The sequence below is a fragment of the Petaurus breviceps genome, unplaced genomic scaffold, assembly GCF_028583685.1.
Source record: "Petaurus breviceps papuanus isolate PSGF00001 unplaced genomic scaffold, PetGlider_PUasm1.0 90849, whole genome shotgun sequence".
Taxonomy (NCBI): Eukaryota; Metazoa; Chordata; class Mammalia; order Diprotodontia; family Petauridae; genus Petaurus; species Petaurus breviceps.
The window spans coordinates 23,998,792-24,018,531 of NW_027187361.1; the positions used below are offsets into that span (position 1 = coordinate 23,998,792).

General features: G+C 42.3%; 1 protein-coding gene across 2 annotated transcripts in view; it reads right to left on the reverse strand.

Moving 5' to 3' along the window:
- The window catches only part of CRACDL (CRACD like), a 230,089-nt gene extending 210,521 nt beyond the window's left edge, over window positions 1-19,568 (reverse strand). Inside the window, exon 1 of one of the 2 annotated variants that reach the window (XM_069072984.1) lies at window positions 19,135-19,568. The gene's annotated coding sequence lies outside the window, so the exon portion shown is untranslated. The remainder of the gene's footprint in view (window positions 1-19,134) is intronic. The other variant, XM_069072986.1, reaches the window with a different exon arrangement.
- Between the last annotated feature and the right edge of the window lie 172 nt (window positions 19,569-19,740).

Sequence of the window (19,740 nt, forward strand, 5' to 3'; positions counted from 1 at the left end):
CTTCCTTCCTTCCTTCCTTCCTTCCTTCCTTCCTTCCTTTCTCTAATTTGCTCAGTGGAGGAGGGGATATAATGGTAGTGAGAGATTAGTATTTAAAATGCTTGTTGATTTAAAAACTAAGCATAGTAAACCTTTTTTTTTTTTTTTAAACACATAGGGGGCAGCCAGATGGCTCAGTGAGTAAGAGCACCGGCTCCAGTGTCGAGATGTCCTGGGGATCAAATCTGGGCTCAGATACTTAGCACCACACCCAGAAATAACTGGCCGTGTAACCTTGAGCAAGTTACTTAACCCCAATTGCTTTAAAAAATAATAAGAAAAAAGCATATGCATAATATACATGTGTGAATCTACCAAGCAGTCTATAAGCCTTTGTTTGTTATTTTTTTTTGGTGATGGGGAAGGAAAGACAGAAAACTGAAACAAGCATTTTTATATTTGGTGGCACACTGAGTCTGGAGTTGGGAGGACCCGAGTTCAAGTCCAGCCTCGGACACTTACTGCCTATGTGATCCAAGACTGTCTCAGTTTCAACTACAAAATGGGGATTTTGTACCTACATGTATAAATACAGCACTTAACTCTCATTATTTTGTAAAAAACAAATGAGAGAATAATTATGACATGTTTAACACAGTGCCCAGCCCATATTAAGTGCTGTATAACTGTTAGCTGCTCCTATTGCTATTCCATAAAACCTAGGACATGCCGAGCACTGTGCTAAAAGCTTTTACAAATATGACCTCATTTGGTCCTCATGATAACACTGTAAAATAGGTGCTACCATCCCATTTTACAATTGAGGAAACTGAGGGAAAATGAAGTGAAGTGGCTTGCCCAGGCAGGTTCTCACAGCCAGCATCTGAGTCAAGATGTGAAATCAGGTCTTCCTGCCTCCAGGCTCAGCACTCCGTCCACGTCCTTTCTTCCTCTGGAGTCACCATGTTGCTTGTATCTTCCTCCTTGGAAAGGTCATTTCCTACCACATTTTTTTCACCATCCTCACTGAGCAAGACACCCTCGGGAGCCCAGAGTCACCTTAGCACTGAGACGAGGGATTGGAGGAAGACTTCTTTTCATTTCAATTATGCAAATTATTGCTGCTGTATTTTTATTTTTACCTCTATAACATTGTTTCTATGAAACTAAACTATGGATCCCTTCTCAGAATGATGTTTGTGCGTTAGAAAGAAAACCAATTATACTGAATAAAATCATCAAAGTCAGCTAATAGCATGCTTTTCACAGATGAACTTAATAACACCAGGTGTGCTATGCCTCCTTTAAGAGCTCCTTACTCCCATTCTTTTCATGCGGCATTATCAATGTCTACCAATATCAATGTCAGAATGCAAACTTTTAGTAGCTGTGTGACCCTGGGCAAATCACTTGACATCTCTGAGCCTCAATTTCCTCATCTATAAAATAAAGGGATTAGTTAAATAATCTCTGAAGTCCTTCTAGTCCTAAAATCTTGTGATTCTGATTATCCTGTCACCAGCTAGGACAATCCCTTTGGCAAACGGCAACCTTACAGGTATTGGGGAAGCCTGGCCCAGAAAAGAAGGGATGGACGGTCACAGGTGTCTCAGGGCTTATCTCCTAGGTTCCCTTACTTGCTTGGTTCAGGGAACTGGGCCAACCATTTTGTTTTTTTTTTTTTTAATTAATTTGTTTGTTTATTTTTAGTTTACAGGATTCAATTCCACAACTCCTTGGGTTTCACATTTTTCCCCCTCCCTTCCCTCCCCCCATGGCGGCATATAGTCAAGTATAGGATCTGTAAATACTTTCACATTATACATTAGTCAGGTTATAAGGACGGATTGTAGCAGATGGAATGAAAAATGGTAAAGAGGAAATAAAACCAAACAAGAAAAGGAAAAAGATCAGGTATTTTGCTTCCATCTGGATATAAACTCAGTTCTTTCTAGTTCTTTCTCTGGATGCACACATCTCTCTCCATCATGAGTCTTTTGGGATTGACTTATATCACTGCATTGCTGAGAAGAGTCCAGTCTATCAAAGTTGGTCATCACACATACGTTGTGTCTGTAATTGTGTACAAATTTCTCCTGGCTCTACTCTTCTCACTCAGCATCAGTTTGTATAAGCCTCTCCAGGTGAATATGAAGACCATCTGCTCCTCGTTTCTTATAGCACAATAGTATTCCATAACATGCATATACCACAACTTGTTCAGCCATTCCCCGATTGATGGGCATTCCCTTAATTTCCAGTTCTTTGGCACCACAAAAAGAGCTGCTATAAACATTTTTGTACTTATGGCTCTTCCTCCCACTTCTATGATCTCTAGATATAACCCTAGAAGTGGTATTGCTGGGTCGAAGGGTATGAAATTGTTTATAGCCCTTTGGGTATAATTCCAGATTGCTCTCCAGAAAGGCTGGATCAGTTCACAACTCCACCAGCAATGCATTAGTGTTCCAATTTGCCCACATCCTCTCCAGCATTTGTCATTTTCCTCTTTTGTCACCTTAGCCAATCTGACTGGTGAGATGTGGCACCTCAGAGTTGTTTTGATTTGCATTTTTCTAATCAATAGTGAATTAGAGAATTTCTTCATGTGCTTATAGATATCTAAGTTCTTTCTCTGAAAACTGCCTGTTCATGTCCTTTGAGCGGGCGGACCATTTTCACAGCTGGCCTCTAAGAACATTCTGATTTCCTTCACTATCTTGGCCTGGTATGGCTAATTCATCTGCTATCAGGTTGGAATTTTTCCTCAGGAACTTTTCCCTGAAACCAGGCATGACACGGAATAAAAATAAAACAAAACAAAGAGAACCTAAAGTGGAGAAACTGACGAGTTTGCAGAACACAGAGTTCTTATCCTCTGTAATTAAAATCTACCTACACACTGTCTCCATCAGCACTCTGGTCCTGTTTTTAGCCTAAACTCTGTCTAGGGACCACCTGCCCTCCTCCCAATCCCTCCTGATCTCCCAGCCCCCATCATCTGGATAGGGATGGGAGCAAAAGTCCTTGTCCCCATCTGACTAGTTGGGAAATAGGTCAGATAATAGGCTAGTGAGTCATTCCAAGGAGAATGATACCTTGATGCTTCTCTAGGAACATGTTAGCACAGGTTAGCACAACCAGCAGACACAGAGGCACCTTGCCTCCCCTCCATTCCTCAGAATCTGCCCGGGGAATTATTTTTTGTCCTGACCTATGATTTCATCAATGTAGACAGAGCTTAAGATGAGAAAATTCCCAGTGTTAATACAGACAAGCAGCCGTTCTGCAAGTGACAGTCTTAGCAAAAGGCTTCTTAACCTAGGGTCTGCACACTTTTTGGGTAATGTTTTGATGACTTTATTCAACATAACTGGTTTTCTTTGTAACACTGTGTATTTTAACTTCCACATAAAAAAAAAAAAAGGACTGAGTCCTTTCTTGACTTCAAAGTTGACCTCCTAGTTTCTGGTGGATTTGTTGTTGAGTCATTTTCAGTTGTGTCTGACTCCTTGTGACCCTATTTGGAGTTTTCTTGGCAAAGATACCGCTTTACCATTTCCTTCTCTAGCTCATTTTACAGATGAGGAAATGAAGGCAAACAGGGTTAAGTAACTTGCCCAGAGTCACATAGCTAGTGTCTGAGACCAAATCGAACTTGGGTCTTCCCAGCTTCAGGTCCAACACTCTATACACTGGATCCCCTAGCTGCCCTCTGGTTGGTTAGGCAAAACAAAAAGTTCCAAGATTCTCAAGCAGCTAGGTGGCACAGTGAATAGAGCACCAGCTCTGGAGTCAAGAAGACGTGAGTTCAAATCTGGACTTAACACTTACTAGCCATGTGACCCTGGGCAATGACCCTCCCCCCTTCAAAAAAAAAGGAAGGAAACAAGCATTCATCAAATGTATAGTATGTTCCAAGAACTATCTTTAGTACTTTACAAATATTATCCCATTTGATCCTCACAACCATGGGGAATAGGTGCTCTCATTTTCCCTATCTACAGCTGAGGAAACTGATGCAAACAGAGGTTGGGTGACCTGTCCAAGGTCACGCAGCTTATAAATGTCTGAGGTTGGATTTAAACTAAAGTTTTCTTGACACCAGACGCCGTATTTTTTTTTTTTTTGGCTTTTTTTAGAGGGGGGAGGGCAGGGCAATTGGGGTTAAGTCACTTGCCCAAGGTCACAGGGCTAGTAAGTGTTAAATGTCTGAGGCCCAATTTGAACTCAGGTCCTCCTGACTCCAGGGTCAGTGCTCTATTCACTGCACTACCTAGCAGCCCCCAGACCCAGTATTTTATCCACTGAGTCACCTACCTGCCATTAGATTAGGTAATATGTTATAGCTTATATTTCTATAGCGCTCTATAGTACAAAGTGCTTTATGCATATTCTTTTTTATCTTCCTTTTCTCTGATCATAAGTTGCACAAACATTAAAATCCCTATCTCTTTTTTAAAAAATAAGGACACTAGGCTCATACTGGTTAAGTGACATACCCCAGGTCACCCATCCAGTATGAAGTAGAAAGGAGATTCAAACCTCTTCACTCTAAATCCAGTCTTCTTTCTAGTGTACCAAGTTGCCTCCTTAGAAATATACTGGAAGTGTAAAGGGACCCCAAACTAATCCACAGGGCCATCCCCAGACAAGGCTATGCCTCACGCAGGGCCTCTAGATCCCTACAAGAAAGTTATTAGGAAATGCGGATTGATCCTGATATGCAACCAGCCTAATGAAGACACTCCCTGGCCCTAGAGCTTCTTGGAGTGCCTAATAATCTATTAGCAAACACTATTTCTTCTTCTCTTCCTGCTTCACTGCTAACCTTTCCAAATTCTATAGCAGCAGTCTTCTTGCCCTGGAGATGCTACAAGCCTTGCAGCTTCTGATTTAAGTCCCTGCTTGGGACCACCATTTCAGGAGGTGTGCAGGCCATCCATACCCTCTTTTCTCCAGGCTCTGTTCCTGACTGCATGGGCTTGTCCACTTTGCCCCCCTTCTTCCCCACTACTTCTCAGATGCCTTTTATGAGCTGTCTTCCCTCCTGAGAATGTAAGATCTGGTAGAGTAGGGATTGTCTTTTTTCCTTGCATTTTTATTTCCAATATTTGGCAAGGCACTTGGCAAATAATAATAGCTTTTCACACATGCTTTACTTATGTACGTTGTTCCTGAAAGTACATTTTCATAAGGCTATCTCCAGAATGTCAAGAAATGGAAAGAAGCTTGCGATATGGGTGCCTTCATGGGACCCAAGCACACAGAAGGAACTCTGAATCCTCTCATACTCTCCTCCTCCTCAGAAAGTGAACATTCCTATGGATCTTTGACATTCCTTTTGTTGAAGCTCATCTTGGTTTCCCAGGGAACAAAAATAACCTTTATTGAATTATTTCTCAGACAATAAACTTATATGATACTTCAACTTTCTCTGAAAGAAGAAACTATATAAACATAAGCAAAACAAACACCTTTTCCTTATTCTTTGAAGGTAACGAAGAAAGTAAAGAAGTGGTAACCAAGTGTGGGCAAAGCTTGCTACTCAAATTATAGGCTCATAACTTTAGAGTGTGAAGAAACTTAGAAGTCTAGTTCCTTCTCTTCTTTCCTCCCCCTTTTACAGAGAGGTTAACTGAGTCCCTCAATGGCACACAGGTAGTGATAGTAGTAGGATTTGAATGCAGGTTTTCCAACTCCAGAACCTATGAGGGCTATATTCAATGAGTTTTGTAGCCTTTAACTGAGGCTTTAAATTCAACAGGAAAGGGGAATGAAACACTGATACAGAGTGACTAAGATCTGCAGTGGGATACTCATTAAGTGTCCAAACCGCTAAGTTAAATCTCATTGTCCACAGGATCACCAATGATAAAAACTTGTTCAATGTCCTCTGTGACCTTGACTTTGGTGAGAGTATCTCATCCTCTCAGTGTGAATACTGCCTACTCTAATGCTTCATAACCCTTAGTTGTTCTGTTGGTTTCAGTTGTGCCTGACTCTTTGTGACCCCATTTGGGGTTTTCTTGGCAGAGATACTGAAATGGCTTGTCATTTCCTTCTCCAGCTCATTTTGTAGATGGGGAAACTGAGGCAAACAGGGTTAAGTGACTTGCCCAGGGTCACACAGCTAGTAAGTTTCTGAGGTCAGATTTGAACTCAGCAAGATGAGTCTTCCTGACTCCCGGCCCAACATTCCGACTGTGCCACCTAAGCTGCCCATAACCCTTAGTAATTAATATCAACTTAGTAGTTAACATAGGAATATAGAGTTAGATTTAAAAGAGACCTTAGAGGTCGTCTAGTCTATTATTCTCATTTTACAAATGAGGAACTAAGTGCAAGAGGAGCTACGTGACTTGCCCAGGGTTACACAGCTACCAAAGCTCTGGGACAGGATTTGAACTCAAGTCTTCCTGATTCTAAACCCAGAGCTCTATCTATTTATACCCTAGGTTCTAAATCATAAATTTCAAGTGCCAAAGGCACATCAAAAAATACTAATAGGAAAAAAAGAAAGAAGAAAGAGCTTTTGTTTCCTTTCACTCCTTGAAAAATTATTAATTATTGAGATACAAAGGAAGGATTTTTTTTCACTCCACATTTGAAAGTTAGGCACTAAATTTAAAATAAGCGAAAACTAAATTTAAAATAATGGCAGGTACAAAAAAAGAACTATTTGTTTCTTATGAAGGCAATGTGTCCCAGCAGGAAGAGCACATGTTATGAGTCAGGAGACTGGAATTTAAGTCTCCTGCGTTATGTGACAGGCAATTTACAATCTCCCTACAACTCAATTTTCCTCATCTATCAAACAGTGATAAAGCTGGTCCTCCCTACTGTACAGAGCTGCTGCCAGGATAAAATGAAATAACAGATGTGAAAGTGCTTGGAAATATTATGTGACTGGATTATTTGGGAAATCATCAAGCCAGGATGTCTTCTGTCCCCTGGGAATCTAAGCTGGACCTCACCAACAGTGGTATCTGAGCTCCGTAGGGATGCTGACTTTGTGAAGGGAAGGGGAGCGTGGAAGAAGACTCCACAGCTCGGTCCTCTGCTTGGGTCCCATGAGGGCATCCGTGTCTCAGGTTCTTTCCACCTCTGAACATCCTGAAGAATGCCTCAATAAAAAGGTACTTTCGGGAATAACATTTTAAAAGAATGTATGTAATTAGACTTCCTGTGGGTAGAGTGCCAGGAAGACACATCTCCTTGAGGTCAAATCTGGCCTCAGATACTTGCAGGCTTTGTTACCCTGGGCAAGTCACTTCACCCTGTTTACCTCCATTTTTTCATCTGTAAAATGAGCTGGAGAAGGGAATGGTGAACCACTCCAGTATATTTGCCAAGAAAAGCCCAAATGAGATGACAAGGAGTTGGACATGACTGAAAAACAACTGGAAACAATGTAATTGGATGATTATTTTTATAGGGAAAGACAAAAGAACACATAAAGCACTTTGTAAAGCTTAAAGCACTATATAAATATTAGCTATTGATACTATTTTTATTATCCTATCCAGCAAAATGGAAAAACACCAAACACACATCCTTCCTCGTTTTCTTTTCTTTTCTTTTGTTTTTGGAGGAGGAAAGGCAGGGCAATTGGGGTTAAGTGACTTGCCCAAGGTGAGTGTCTGAGGCCGCGTTTGAACTCACGTCCTCCTGTCGGCGCTCTATTCACTGTGCCACCTAGTCGCCCCCCCTTATTTTCCTTTAATATCACCTTACACTATGGGTTGTTTTAATAATAGGCCTAATTTGAGAAACCCAACAAACTCTCAACATTTTTTAAAAGAAAAAAATGGAGAGGCCACCTAATGCAGTGGGCAATAAAGCTGAATTTGGAGTCAGAGGAGCTGGATTTAAATTCCAAGTCTTTCACAGAGTACCTATATGACCTGGAACAAACCATTCAAACTCCCAGAACCTTAAAGCAAGAGGATCTGCCTAAATGGTCTCTAAGATCCCTTCCAAATATAAATTTATTTTTATGAAATTAGTTTTAAGGGCACAAGAAAGACTTTACCAGTTGTGCATTTCAAATATATATTTTCTGTTAGCTTTTGCAAAATGACATACTTTGAAATGTGCAATCTTGTACCTGGGAAATCTCTAAATTCTAGTTACTCCCTGTCTCCTAGTTACAGGCTTCTTTATTTTATATCATTTGTTAGAACATAGGAGCAGAAACAATTTCTAGCTTATGAGCCATATATAACTGTAAAAACAATTCCTTGTATTTCTTCCATTGATCCCTTTGAATTCTATCCCACTGGATCGACGAGGTGGCCCAAATAATTTGCCACTCCTCCTCTTTTGAAAGAGCCTTTCAAAATTTCTCTTAAAAAAATAACTTAGTCATTAACAAAATACTTGAGAACTCCCTGCCTTGAGTCTTCCCAGGAATGTTAGGGTTTATCTTGAACCAAATTAGCAGCAGGGAATAGTAAACTACAAAGACACACACATATGTGTATATACATTGTTTAGTCATTTTCAGTCACTTTCGACTATTTGTGGTCCCATTTGGGTTTTCTTGGCAAAGATACTGGACTGGTTTGCCATTTCCTTCTCCAGCTCATTTCACAGAGGAGGAAACTGAGGCAAACAGGGTTAAGTGACTTGCCCAAGGTCACACAGCTAGGATGTATATGAGGCTGGATTTGAACTCAGGAAGGTAACTTCAAGCCCAGCACTTTATCCACTGTCCCATCTCATTGCTCTACACACACACACACACACACACATATGCACAGATACACATACATACAAACATAAATACACGTATACATATACATTTGCCCTTTTTTGTCATTTAAACCATAAGTTCTCTGAGAAATGACATAACATCTCTTGCAGGTGTAAGGTCCAGGAGGAAGACCTGCTGGACACATTTGGCTTGGCTTTGTTTTTAGTAAAAGAACTTTAAACTTGGATAGATAAAAGGAGGTGGGTGTGTGTATGCGGGGAGGACAGTCTCCATCATGAAACAGGTTATAGATTTTAAAGCTAGAAGCCTTCTCACGGTCCATCATTACAACCCCCTCATTTTACAGATAAGGAAACTGAGACTGAAAGAGTGACTAGCCCAGGATCACACAGCTACCAATTGTACAAGACAGGATTTGAACTCAGATCTTTCTGACTGCAAGTCCAGGGCTCCACTACTCCTCCTGGTAACAGATACGCAGCAGCGTATGCTAGTGGATTTATTCTTCCCTGACTGTTTAAAAACAAGAACAGTAACAACAACCGCTTTGGCAGAAGACTTGGACCTGCAAAGCACATTAGAGAAAATTGGGTGTGACCGGCTAGCTATTTAGTGAGACACTAGGGAAAAGACATGAAGGAACAGTATTCTGAGGAGATGCGGAAGGAGAAGAGCTTTAGAATCACAAATCTAAAACTTAAAAAGACCCCAGAGACCCTCAAGTTCAACTCTCTCATTTTACAGATAAGGAAACTGAGGCTTCAGGCTGTTGGACAACTTGCCAATGTTACAAAACTTCTAAGCATCAGACATAGAATTTGCATCCGGGTACTTGACTTGAGAGACAATGTTCTTTCTATCAAAGAAAACCACCAGCAAGGAGGATCTCCACAACCAATGTGCATCTACTAATTATTAATTACCAATGAGTAGAAAGGAAAAAGTCATATGCTGGCTGGGATCCAGGTCATGGGATGAAGATAAGCTTGTATACATGGAGAGAGGCGTGTCTGTTGGAAGCACCTAACAATACATGGAATTTCCACACTTACTAGCTGTGGGACCCTGAGCAAGTCACCTAACCTCAGTCCCTGACTCAGATTTCTTATCTGTAAAATGGGAATAATACCTCCTGACTCTACCTGATTCCGTTTGGGTTTTTCCTTGGCAAAGATATGGGAGTGGTATGCCACTTCCTTCTCCAGCTCATTTTATCGATGAGGAAAACTGAGGTGCTGAAGAAGACTTCTAAAAGTCCCTTGAACAGCAAGGAGATCCAATCAGTCAACACTTAAAGAAATTAATTTGGACTATTCACTAGAAAGTCAAATATTAAATACTCAATCCACATAAGGAGAAGATGGGGACTCACCAGAAAAGACCCTGATGTTGGGAAAGATGGAAGGCAAAAGGGGAAGAGGAGCAGAAGATTAGATGGATAGATAGTGTCATGAAAACCATTAACATGAACTTGGATCAACTTGGAGAGACAATTGAGGAAGGAAGAGCCTGGAACGCTATGGTCTATGGGGTCACAAAGAATGGGACATGACTAAACACCAGAAGCATTTACCTTCCAGGCTTGTTGTAAGGATTAAATCCGATCAATATAAAGAGCTCTACAAACCTTAAAATACCATCAGAATGCTATCTCTTACTAATTGTGAAGGTGGGCTGGGCTCCGGCCCTCAGCCAACCTTCCTTCTCGGTGGGCCACACACAGTATTTGGCAAATGATGCTGTACCAAATGCTTACATCATGAAATGTTGTAGCTGTTTTTGTTCTTGGGGCCACAGCTACGGTGGCAGAATGGAGTCCTGAGGGCTGACAGCAGGTTGTGAAGTCCAAGTTGGACTCCTGCGAAAGTAAGATATGGATCACTTATTATTCGATATTATCTAGAATGATCTATCAATCTTTATTTATTACATACCAGGAACTGTGTTAAACACGGGGGCTGCAAAGACGCAAAAAGACAGTCCCTACCCTCAATCTAACTGGGGACACAACTTATGTGTGTATATATGTGTGTGTGTGTTAATATACAAGTATATACACATGTACATACCGTGTTTCCCCGATAATAAGACCTATCCCGAAAATAAGCCCTCCCCTTACTGTGTAAGATTCCTCAAAAATAAGCCCTCCCCCGAAAATAAGCCCTATTTACATTGCTACTGTAGTGAAGGTGATCCCCTGCGCTACACGCTACATTACGGTACCCTCTGTATGCACTGTCCCCCCCCCCATGAAACGCACACCGCACTCCAAGCTGCATCCAATCAGAGCTGCAGCAGTGAGCGCGTCATCCTGTTCTTCCCCAGTGATTTGCTTATTGAATAAAGGTACATTTTTTTGTTCACATTTACCTGTTTATTAAAATTGCTGTCAATGTTCCATTAAAATAAGCCCTCCCCTGAAAATAAGCCCTCTGGTGTTTTTCTGTCCAAAAAAATTAATAAGACAGTGTCTTATTATCGGGGAAACACGGTATGTGTATATATATAAATATTTTATTATATTATTTGTATTATTGTATTATATTTGTATATACACACAATTTCTGTGTATATACAAATAAACAATAAAATATATTTCTATGTATACACAGAAATTGTTATTGTTAAAATAACAAATTTTCATTGTTAAAATAATAAAAATTATTTTGTGATCGCTGCTCAGAATCAAAAATCTTTTATAACAAGCTGACATCTCATTTATGAAGCCATACCTTCCTAAATATGTGAAATTATTTTAGATGGATAAAATTATAAATAAAGTAATAGATTCTACTATTCTTATCATACTAAGTGGCACAGCGAATAAGGTGCTAGGCATCAGGTCAGGAAGAATTGATTTAGAATCCAGCCTTAGACACTTGGTAGCTGTGTGACCCTGGCCAAGTCACTTAACCTCACTCTTCCACAATTTCCTTATTTGTAAAATGAGGAAAATAAAAGCACTTAGCTCACAGGGTTGCTAATGAGGATTAAGTGAGATAATATTTGTAAAATTCTTTGAAAACCTTAAAGTACTAGGTAAATGCTATCATCATTATTATTCAAATACCTCTTCAGAGAAAAAGGAACACAGAGTTGCCACTAATTGCTGATTCATACAGACTGTGCAAAATATGCATTTCATAATTAAAAAAAAAGAAAGTCAGAAGGCCAAGCATATAAATCACAAGCAAAAAGTATGCATATTTGGTACATGAGTTTTGTTTTTCCTGGAAAGACTTATATGAACTGATGCAAAGTGAAATGAGCAGAACCAGGAGAACATTGTACACAGTAACAGCAATATTATACAATGGACATCTGTGAATGACTTAGCTATTCTTAGCAACACAATGATCCAAGACAGTTCTGAAGGTCTTATGATGAAAAATGCTACCCATCTCCAGAGAAAGAACTGGTGGAGTCTGAATACGGATCAAAGCATACTTTTTAAAAAACTTTCATCATTTTTCTTGGGCTGTTTTCTTTTTTGGTCTGTTTTCTTTTACATGACGAATACGGCAATATGTTTTGTATGACTACACTATACTACGTGTATAAACTCTATCAAACTGTTGCTTTTTCAAGGAGGAAGGAGAAGGAGGGAAGGAGAAATTTTGGAACTCAAAATTTTAAAAAACAAATGTCAATAATTTTTTTTTTTTTGCTTTTTGGAGGGCAATTGGGGTTAAGTGACTTGCCCAAGGTCACACAGCTAGTTTTTGTGTTAAGTGTCTGAGGCCGCATTTGCATTCAGGTCCTCCTGACTCCAGGACCAGTGTTCTATTCACTGTGCCACCTACCCACCCCTAAATAATTTTTCAAAAATAATTTTGTTTTACCTTTTCAGTTGTAGGGAGGTGGAAGGGAAGGGAAGAAAGGAACAAGCATTTATTATATGGCTACTATGCACCAGGCACTCTGCTAAATGCAAAGGGAGTGAAAATAAGTTTTTGTTAACAGAAAAAAACTTACAGGCAGAACTCAATGAACTGACTATCCAAAACTTCCTACCCATCCTTCATGCTTCACTTCCTCATAAAGTCTTTTCTTTTGACCCCAAGCCTCATGGATCTTCACTTCTGTGAACAGGATCTTATAACAAACACATATAGCATATCCATAATTTAGTAATTAATTATGTGCTTTGTATTGTTTTATGGATTAGTGTAGGTCAGTCTTGTCTCTCCTATTAGGTTACAAGTATTTTGATAACAGATAATTACCTAACTTTCTATGTCCCCTCTCCCCCACCCCACACACAGCTTCTAGCACAATGTGAAACACTTATCAGTCAGTAAATATTTAATTACTCATCAAAATGCTTGATGATTGACTTTAGAGCCATTGGATTCCTTTGTACTCTAAGGTACAAACTTGAGTGAGTGAAAGAGAAGACTTGAGAAGCAAAAGAAATATCTTCTCTCTTCCTTACCCAGCTCATTTCTTGGTGCAAAAGGGCTATTTCATCTCTTAAACGTTTCCAAGTGATCATATTCATGTTGGTATTACCATTAGACAGTTTGGGGTTTGGAAAGCTCTAAGTATCACTTTAGGTTTTCGTGAGGTCACAGTCAGAATTTAGAGTCCTGTCAAGAAAGGAAATGATGTCCTTAAAATATTAACAAGTTCAAGATAAGTCCAGTCAACAAGCTTTTATTAAGCATTTACTACACACCAGGTACTATGCAAAAGGAAATACAAATAAAAGCAGAAAGAAAGTCCCTGCCCTCAAGGAGCTTACACTCCTGACAACACTAAAAAGGGGATGGGAGATATGAAAGTATCTGGTGTGGAATGAGAGAGAAAGTCCAGATGGTCAGGAGTGCAGCCCCAAGAGACAAGGCTGGCCTGGGCATCTATCCTCAAAAAGAGATTCTGGGAAGATCCAACCAATCAAAGGAGAGGCCACAGGGGAAGAGGGTACAGACAATGTAAGAAGTCCAGGGATGAGGTGGACATTGGGGGTGATAACTTCTTTTTTTTTTGGAGGGGGGAAGGCAAGACAATTGGGTTAAATGACTTGCCCAAGGTCACATGGATACTAAGTGTTAAGTGTTGGAGGCCGGATTTGAACTCAGATCCTCCTGATTCCAGGGCCAGTGCTCTATTCACTGCACACTTAGCTGCCCCCATAATTACTTTTAAAACAAAATGATAAGGCATTGTAGTGTAGGGTTCAAGTCCTACCTCAGACAACTGCATGATCCTGGTCAAATCACTTGAACTCACAATGCTTGAGGTACTTTTCTAATATTATAAATTGCACTGAAGATGATGTCCTGAATTGGTAGGGGGGTTTTTTTCACCTGGGAGCTTCCTATCCCAATGAAATAACAGATCCAGACCCTGTTCCCACAACAACAATTAACACTTAATAATTAAAACAACTCACGTTTGCTTGCCAGGTTAAGGTTTACAGAGTAGCTTCTCCATTAAAGAGGCAGCGAAGTGGAACAGCAGACAAACTGCTAGGCTTGGAGTCAAGAAGACCCGAGTTCAAATTCAACCTCAGACACTTACTAGCTGTGTGACCCTGGGTAAGTCACTTACTTTGTTTGCCAGTTTCTTCATCTGTAAAATGAGCTGGAGAAGGAAATGACAAACAACTCCAGTGTTTTTGCCAAGAAAAACTCAAATGGGGTCAAAGTCAGTCCCGGCTGAAACAATGGAGCCACATCAACAATTCTCCATTAGAAGCTCCATGAGATAAACGGCACTATCATTTATCTGCATTTTACAGACGAGAAAACTACGCCTGAGTAACGTTAAATGGGCTGCCCTCGGTCACACACACAGCAAGCTTTGGAGCAGGACTAGAATGGAGTTTTCTTAGCTACAGATTTGGTGTCACACCGCTTCTGTTTCATATGTGAACCTGGAGTGCATGGATTTCAGTTAATTAACAATGCCAGAAAGAACAATTCACCAAGCAATAAAGTTGTCCTTTTTTCTTCTTCAATTTAAAATTCCAAATGTCAGTTTAACGACTTATATTCTGACAAAAGAAAAATTTTGTGTTGGTCAATCATAGGTAGAGAGAACCAAGTTCACCTCCTGAGAAGGTAATTGTCCAAGGTCACCTGGATTCTGAAGTTCTCAGAATCCAGAGACAGCACTCTTTTTTTCTTTAAAGAAAACTGAGGTAAACAGGGCTAAATGACTTGCTGGGGGGTGTAATGCAATGCCAAGGAAAGGCAACTTCCCAAGGTTCAGAATACCAGCATAGGGGCTCTCTATTTTATTCAGTGACAAACCAAGAACAGAGAAGATCAAAACATGACATCATTCAAAATACAGCATTTACTAAGTGTGATTAAATAATCTCCAAGTACTACCCCACCCCAGGACCTTCCAATCATTCAATCAATTACAAAGTCTCTGTTCTAAATACTTCTCCACCCCTAGGCTATACCTTCATTTAGTCCACCACAAAGCCCCTCTTCTCAAATGGAGATTAGTTTCCAAACATAAGGCCAAAAGTTGTGACCCCTGGATCACAATTGAATCTACCCCAGAGTTACATCAAGTTTAAACACAGCACTTAATACCCAAATGGAGGTCTTTTCTTCATCTTGACACGAGGCAAGTTCTCAGCAATCTTAGTTCCTGGGGAGACAAGGCTTAGCAAAGCCACAAGATACATTGCCAGTCCCTTCATGAATTTATCCTCTGTCTGTAGAACAGTCCTAGAACCCCTGAACACATTAGCAAAGCCCTCTCCCAGGATTTCTGTAAACATACAACAAGAAAATCCTTCTTCAGGGCTTCTGAACCAACAGAAAGGCTCCCAGACCCCTGCAACAACAGCACTGTCCCTCACCAGTGGACAGTATTCACTCTCTGTCTGCAGGACAGTCTCAGGGCTTCTTAGCGAACAGCCAGGTTCCAGGACTTCTTCAACAAAAGGACTGTCTTTCACCAGTGGACAAATCTGGCAAAACAACATCAAAACAGACAGACAAAGTACCAGCAAAACAGCCATGTCTCCTCAGTCCTTGGCAGCTCAGGGGGCAGGTCTCAAAAGTCCAGGGCAATTCAAAGCGGCCACCAGCAATTCTCTTAGTCTCTCTCTCCCCACGAGGTGCTGCTTCCAAAAAGATCTTCCGCCTCTCTCTAGTGTCTCTCCAAATCTACCTCACCAGCTCCTCCCAGTTCAGGACTTTCTTTTCACATCAACAAGTCCATCCCACAGGTGGGATTAACAAACTCTGGGTTTTAACACAATCAATTTGAAAACCAAGCCAATGCAGGGGAATCTTTAATTGCCATTCCTATCACGGGGGTCATATAGATAGTAAATGTCTGAGGCTAGATCCTGACTCCAGGCCTCAACGATGGTGCCACTTGGTGGCCCTCAAGTGCTCTTTCAATTGTATTGCTGACTGTGAGAGTTAGTGGCCCCTCCTCAAAGACTGGATGAACTGAGTTCAAATCCAAACTTTGACACACGTAAGGCACTTAACTTCTATAACTTAAGCTGCCTGAAGCAACTCTCTAACCAAATAAACCACAGAACAACTGTCAATCTGCATTTGTAGAAGGGTTTCCTTTGCTGGGAGTTCCTTCTACCAGACAGATCACAGGTCAGCTTGGCCCTATCCCTCCAATGGGAAATATCACATGGTAGATACTCAAAAAGCATCTGTCAATCAACTGAAATATAGCTACTTACAAAATTCAGCTTCCCTTATTATTTCCATTCCCTTTGGCTTATAGTCAAAGTCCTAAAACCTGTTGCCTAAGCAAAATAAATAAATACCACCTCTGATGCTTACTAGGTATGTTGTGACCCTGAGCAAGTAACTTAACCTTTCTTAGCCTCAGTTTCCTCATCTGCAAAATGGGGATAATAATGGTGTCTATCTCACAGGATTATTTTGAGCATGTAAATGTGAGCTATTATTATTCATTAATTTACCCATTGTTTTTCCCTCCTGGACATACAGATGTAGTAGCCTAGTTAAACAAAGAGAAAGCCTGCAAGTTGGAAAGCTCTGCTGTCTCATTTCTGATACATAATGGCTGTGGGACAAGTCATTCAGTCAACTGCACAGAACCCCAGGCAACTCTGAGCCAATAAAATCGCAGAGTAACTGCCAATCTGTATTAATGGCCTTCAATCAAAGTCCAAAACCTACAGTCTAAACAAACTAAAGACTTCCTGTAACACTTACCATACTAGATGGAGGACCCTGGGCAAGTCATTCATTCATCTATAAAATAAGGACAATGGCAAATGAGATAATGTATACTAAAGTCCTTTGCAAACCATAAAATTTCTTCCCAGGGATTTCCATACATCCATGAAATCACAAGTCTCTCTCACACATACACACACAAGACAGCCAGGATATGTAATAATCATAATAATAGCTGCTAACATTTATAGAGGGCTTTACTATATGCCAGGTACAGTGCCAGGAGTTTAACAATTACCTGATTAGATCCTCACAACTCTATATAAACATGTATAAATGCATACATATACACATATACATACATATGTAAGTATATAGACATGCACACAGAAATACATATACACATATGTACACACATGCACGCACAATTATGTATACTAGTAATTTAAAACATACCAGTAATATAACTATATAAAAAGGCGAACTGTTCTGGTAATAAAGGTTACTGTGAGTACTAATCAGCTGGGCCTTCATTTTTCACATGTGAAATTAAATTCTACTAGGTCAAGGAAATGGAAACCTTGCTTCCCCACCATAAACCACAACATGTTTCACCTCTGCAGGCTCTCCTCTGGGCTCCTTCCCTCTGTCAAAGAAGAGAAAGGCAACAAAGGTGGCACATATTCTATTTACATTAAAGTTCTCCTTGTTCACTGTAACTTTTCTTCCTGCAAATCTCAGTCCTGTTTTCTACCCTCCAGAAGTATAATATAAAACAATCTGCTTGTCCCAATGCAAATCCGAAGGGAAAAGGGGGAGTTACAGCAGCCAGCGAGTCAGCACTTCCCATGGCTGCTACTCAAGCCACCTCACTACCTTACATCGTGTATGTCGTAGCGGTGCTAATAAACACATCTTTTAAATTTAGGGCAACTGCTTTTCCAAGGCTGATGTTACATTTTTGTTTGAATGTTGGCCTAGCAATAACTCCCACAAATGCTTTCTGCAGTATTCAATGAGTTCTTCAATGGTATTTCAAGATGAAACTGTTGTCTTCCCTCAAGACCCCAAACAACCCCAAAACTCCCATGTAATCTGCAATTTGCTGTGGCATAGAAGGCTTATGGGACTCTAGGAGAAAGGTGAGATTCTAGCGCTCAGTGACTTAGCAGGAAAGAATCCAACTTCAGTGTTGGGCATTTCTTGCGGTTTCAGGTAAATCAGAGAGGTGGGGGGTTGGTGCAAAGAAAGAAAACTGAGACTCCTGTCTCCACTGATCGCAGAAATAAAAGGGTAATCTTGGGGTGAAGGCGGATGCTACACACTGGCCGCCACTTAAAATTCACTGGGGTTACCATTCTGTCCACTTGGGGCCGGAGGAGATCAGGGACCCCTCAGGGCCAAGTTAAACACATCCCAAGGAACTCAAGGCCCCACTCAAAGAACAATCGAGGTTTCTCAGGTTTCTAGCCGCTAATGCGGGTTTTAGCAGCACAGGGCACTAAGCCCAAGACCTGGCTGCCTGAGGAAATCCAACAGGTGTCCAGTCCAGGAAGGGGGGAGGGGGAAACACACCCACGAGTCATAGAAACCAGGGGCATTCTCCTCCCTCCTGCCCCACAAAAGAACCAGGGCTGCTTTCATCAAAACTACTCGGGTCATGTTCGACCTAGGTGAATTTCTCCACAACAAGAAATATAAAGATGGGGGTGGGGGGAGCAAGGCAGAAGTGGGGTGTAAGACTATTGAAAAGCAACTTCCCCTCTCCCCTCCCCCCCAAACCTTTCCACGTCTTCTCCCGCAACACATCTGATGGAAGCGCTTACAATGAGCCAGTGGCCAAAGTAAAGGGTCGATGCCAAACCCAAGCTTCACGGCTGCAGGGGGTACCGGCACGGGGGAAGGGGAGCTTTACACGAGAGAGGGAAAACCGCGAGAGGAGACCCGCACCCACTTTCTTCCTTTCCCAAGCAGAGATACTTGTCTTGTCCTCCCTGGCTCAGACTCTCGGGGTCCTGCCACTCTCCGGCGCTCCGGGGAGCTCCCATAGGCAGCACCAAGCTCTGGCCGTGCGCTCCATGGGGCTGCCCCGGGCAGGAGCTTCTGGGAGCCCCGCGCAGGAGCCGCCGGGAGCCCCGGACAGCCGGGCAGGAGCCGCCGGGAGCCCCGGACAGGAGGGGGTGGGAGCCCCGGGCGGGAGGCCCGCGCAGGAGCTTCTGGGAGCCCCGGGCAGGAGCCGCCCGGAGCCCCGGACAGGAGGGGGTGGGAGCTCCGCGCAGGTGGCCGCCTGCTCACCTGTTCGCTGCCCACGTCCGGGGGCTCGTGGCCGGAATCGCGCAGGAGGCTAGTGCGGCCGCGGCTGCCTCATCCGGAGCGTTTTCCGCGCGGTCGGTGGCTGCGCTCTGCGCGCACCGCCGCCCCGGCAGCTGCAATAGCAGCGGCAGCCCCGGCCACGGCGGGAGCAGCTGCGCGAAACTCCCACTCAGTCCGCGCCGCAGGGAAGGAGCTGGAGCTCGGCGGGCCCCCTGCAGGTGAGGAATGAGTGAGCGCAAGGGAGAGAGCGCGGAGCTGCTCCAGGGGAGTCTGGAGGCGTGGAGAGGAGCTGCGTGGCAGGGGCGCTGCGGCTCCCGGGGAGGGGCGACCCAGGCGTGGGGGTGGACAGAGAAGGATGAGCTCCATCGCGCTCCTTTCCAGCACCATCCCCATCTCTCCGTGCCTCAGCGTGCCGTGAGATTCTCGGAGGGCAGCCCTTGGGAAATGCCAGCTGCAGGCTTTTCCAGCTTTCAGGGAAACAGTGACCGACTCCTCCCCCCCCCCCCCCCAAATGCCGAGAGCTGGAGAGCCACTGAGCGAACTTTGTGGACAGAACTTAGTGGACCGAACATTGCCATGTGCCTACAG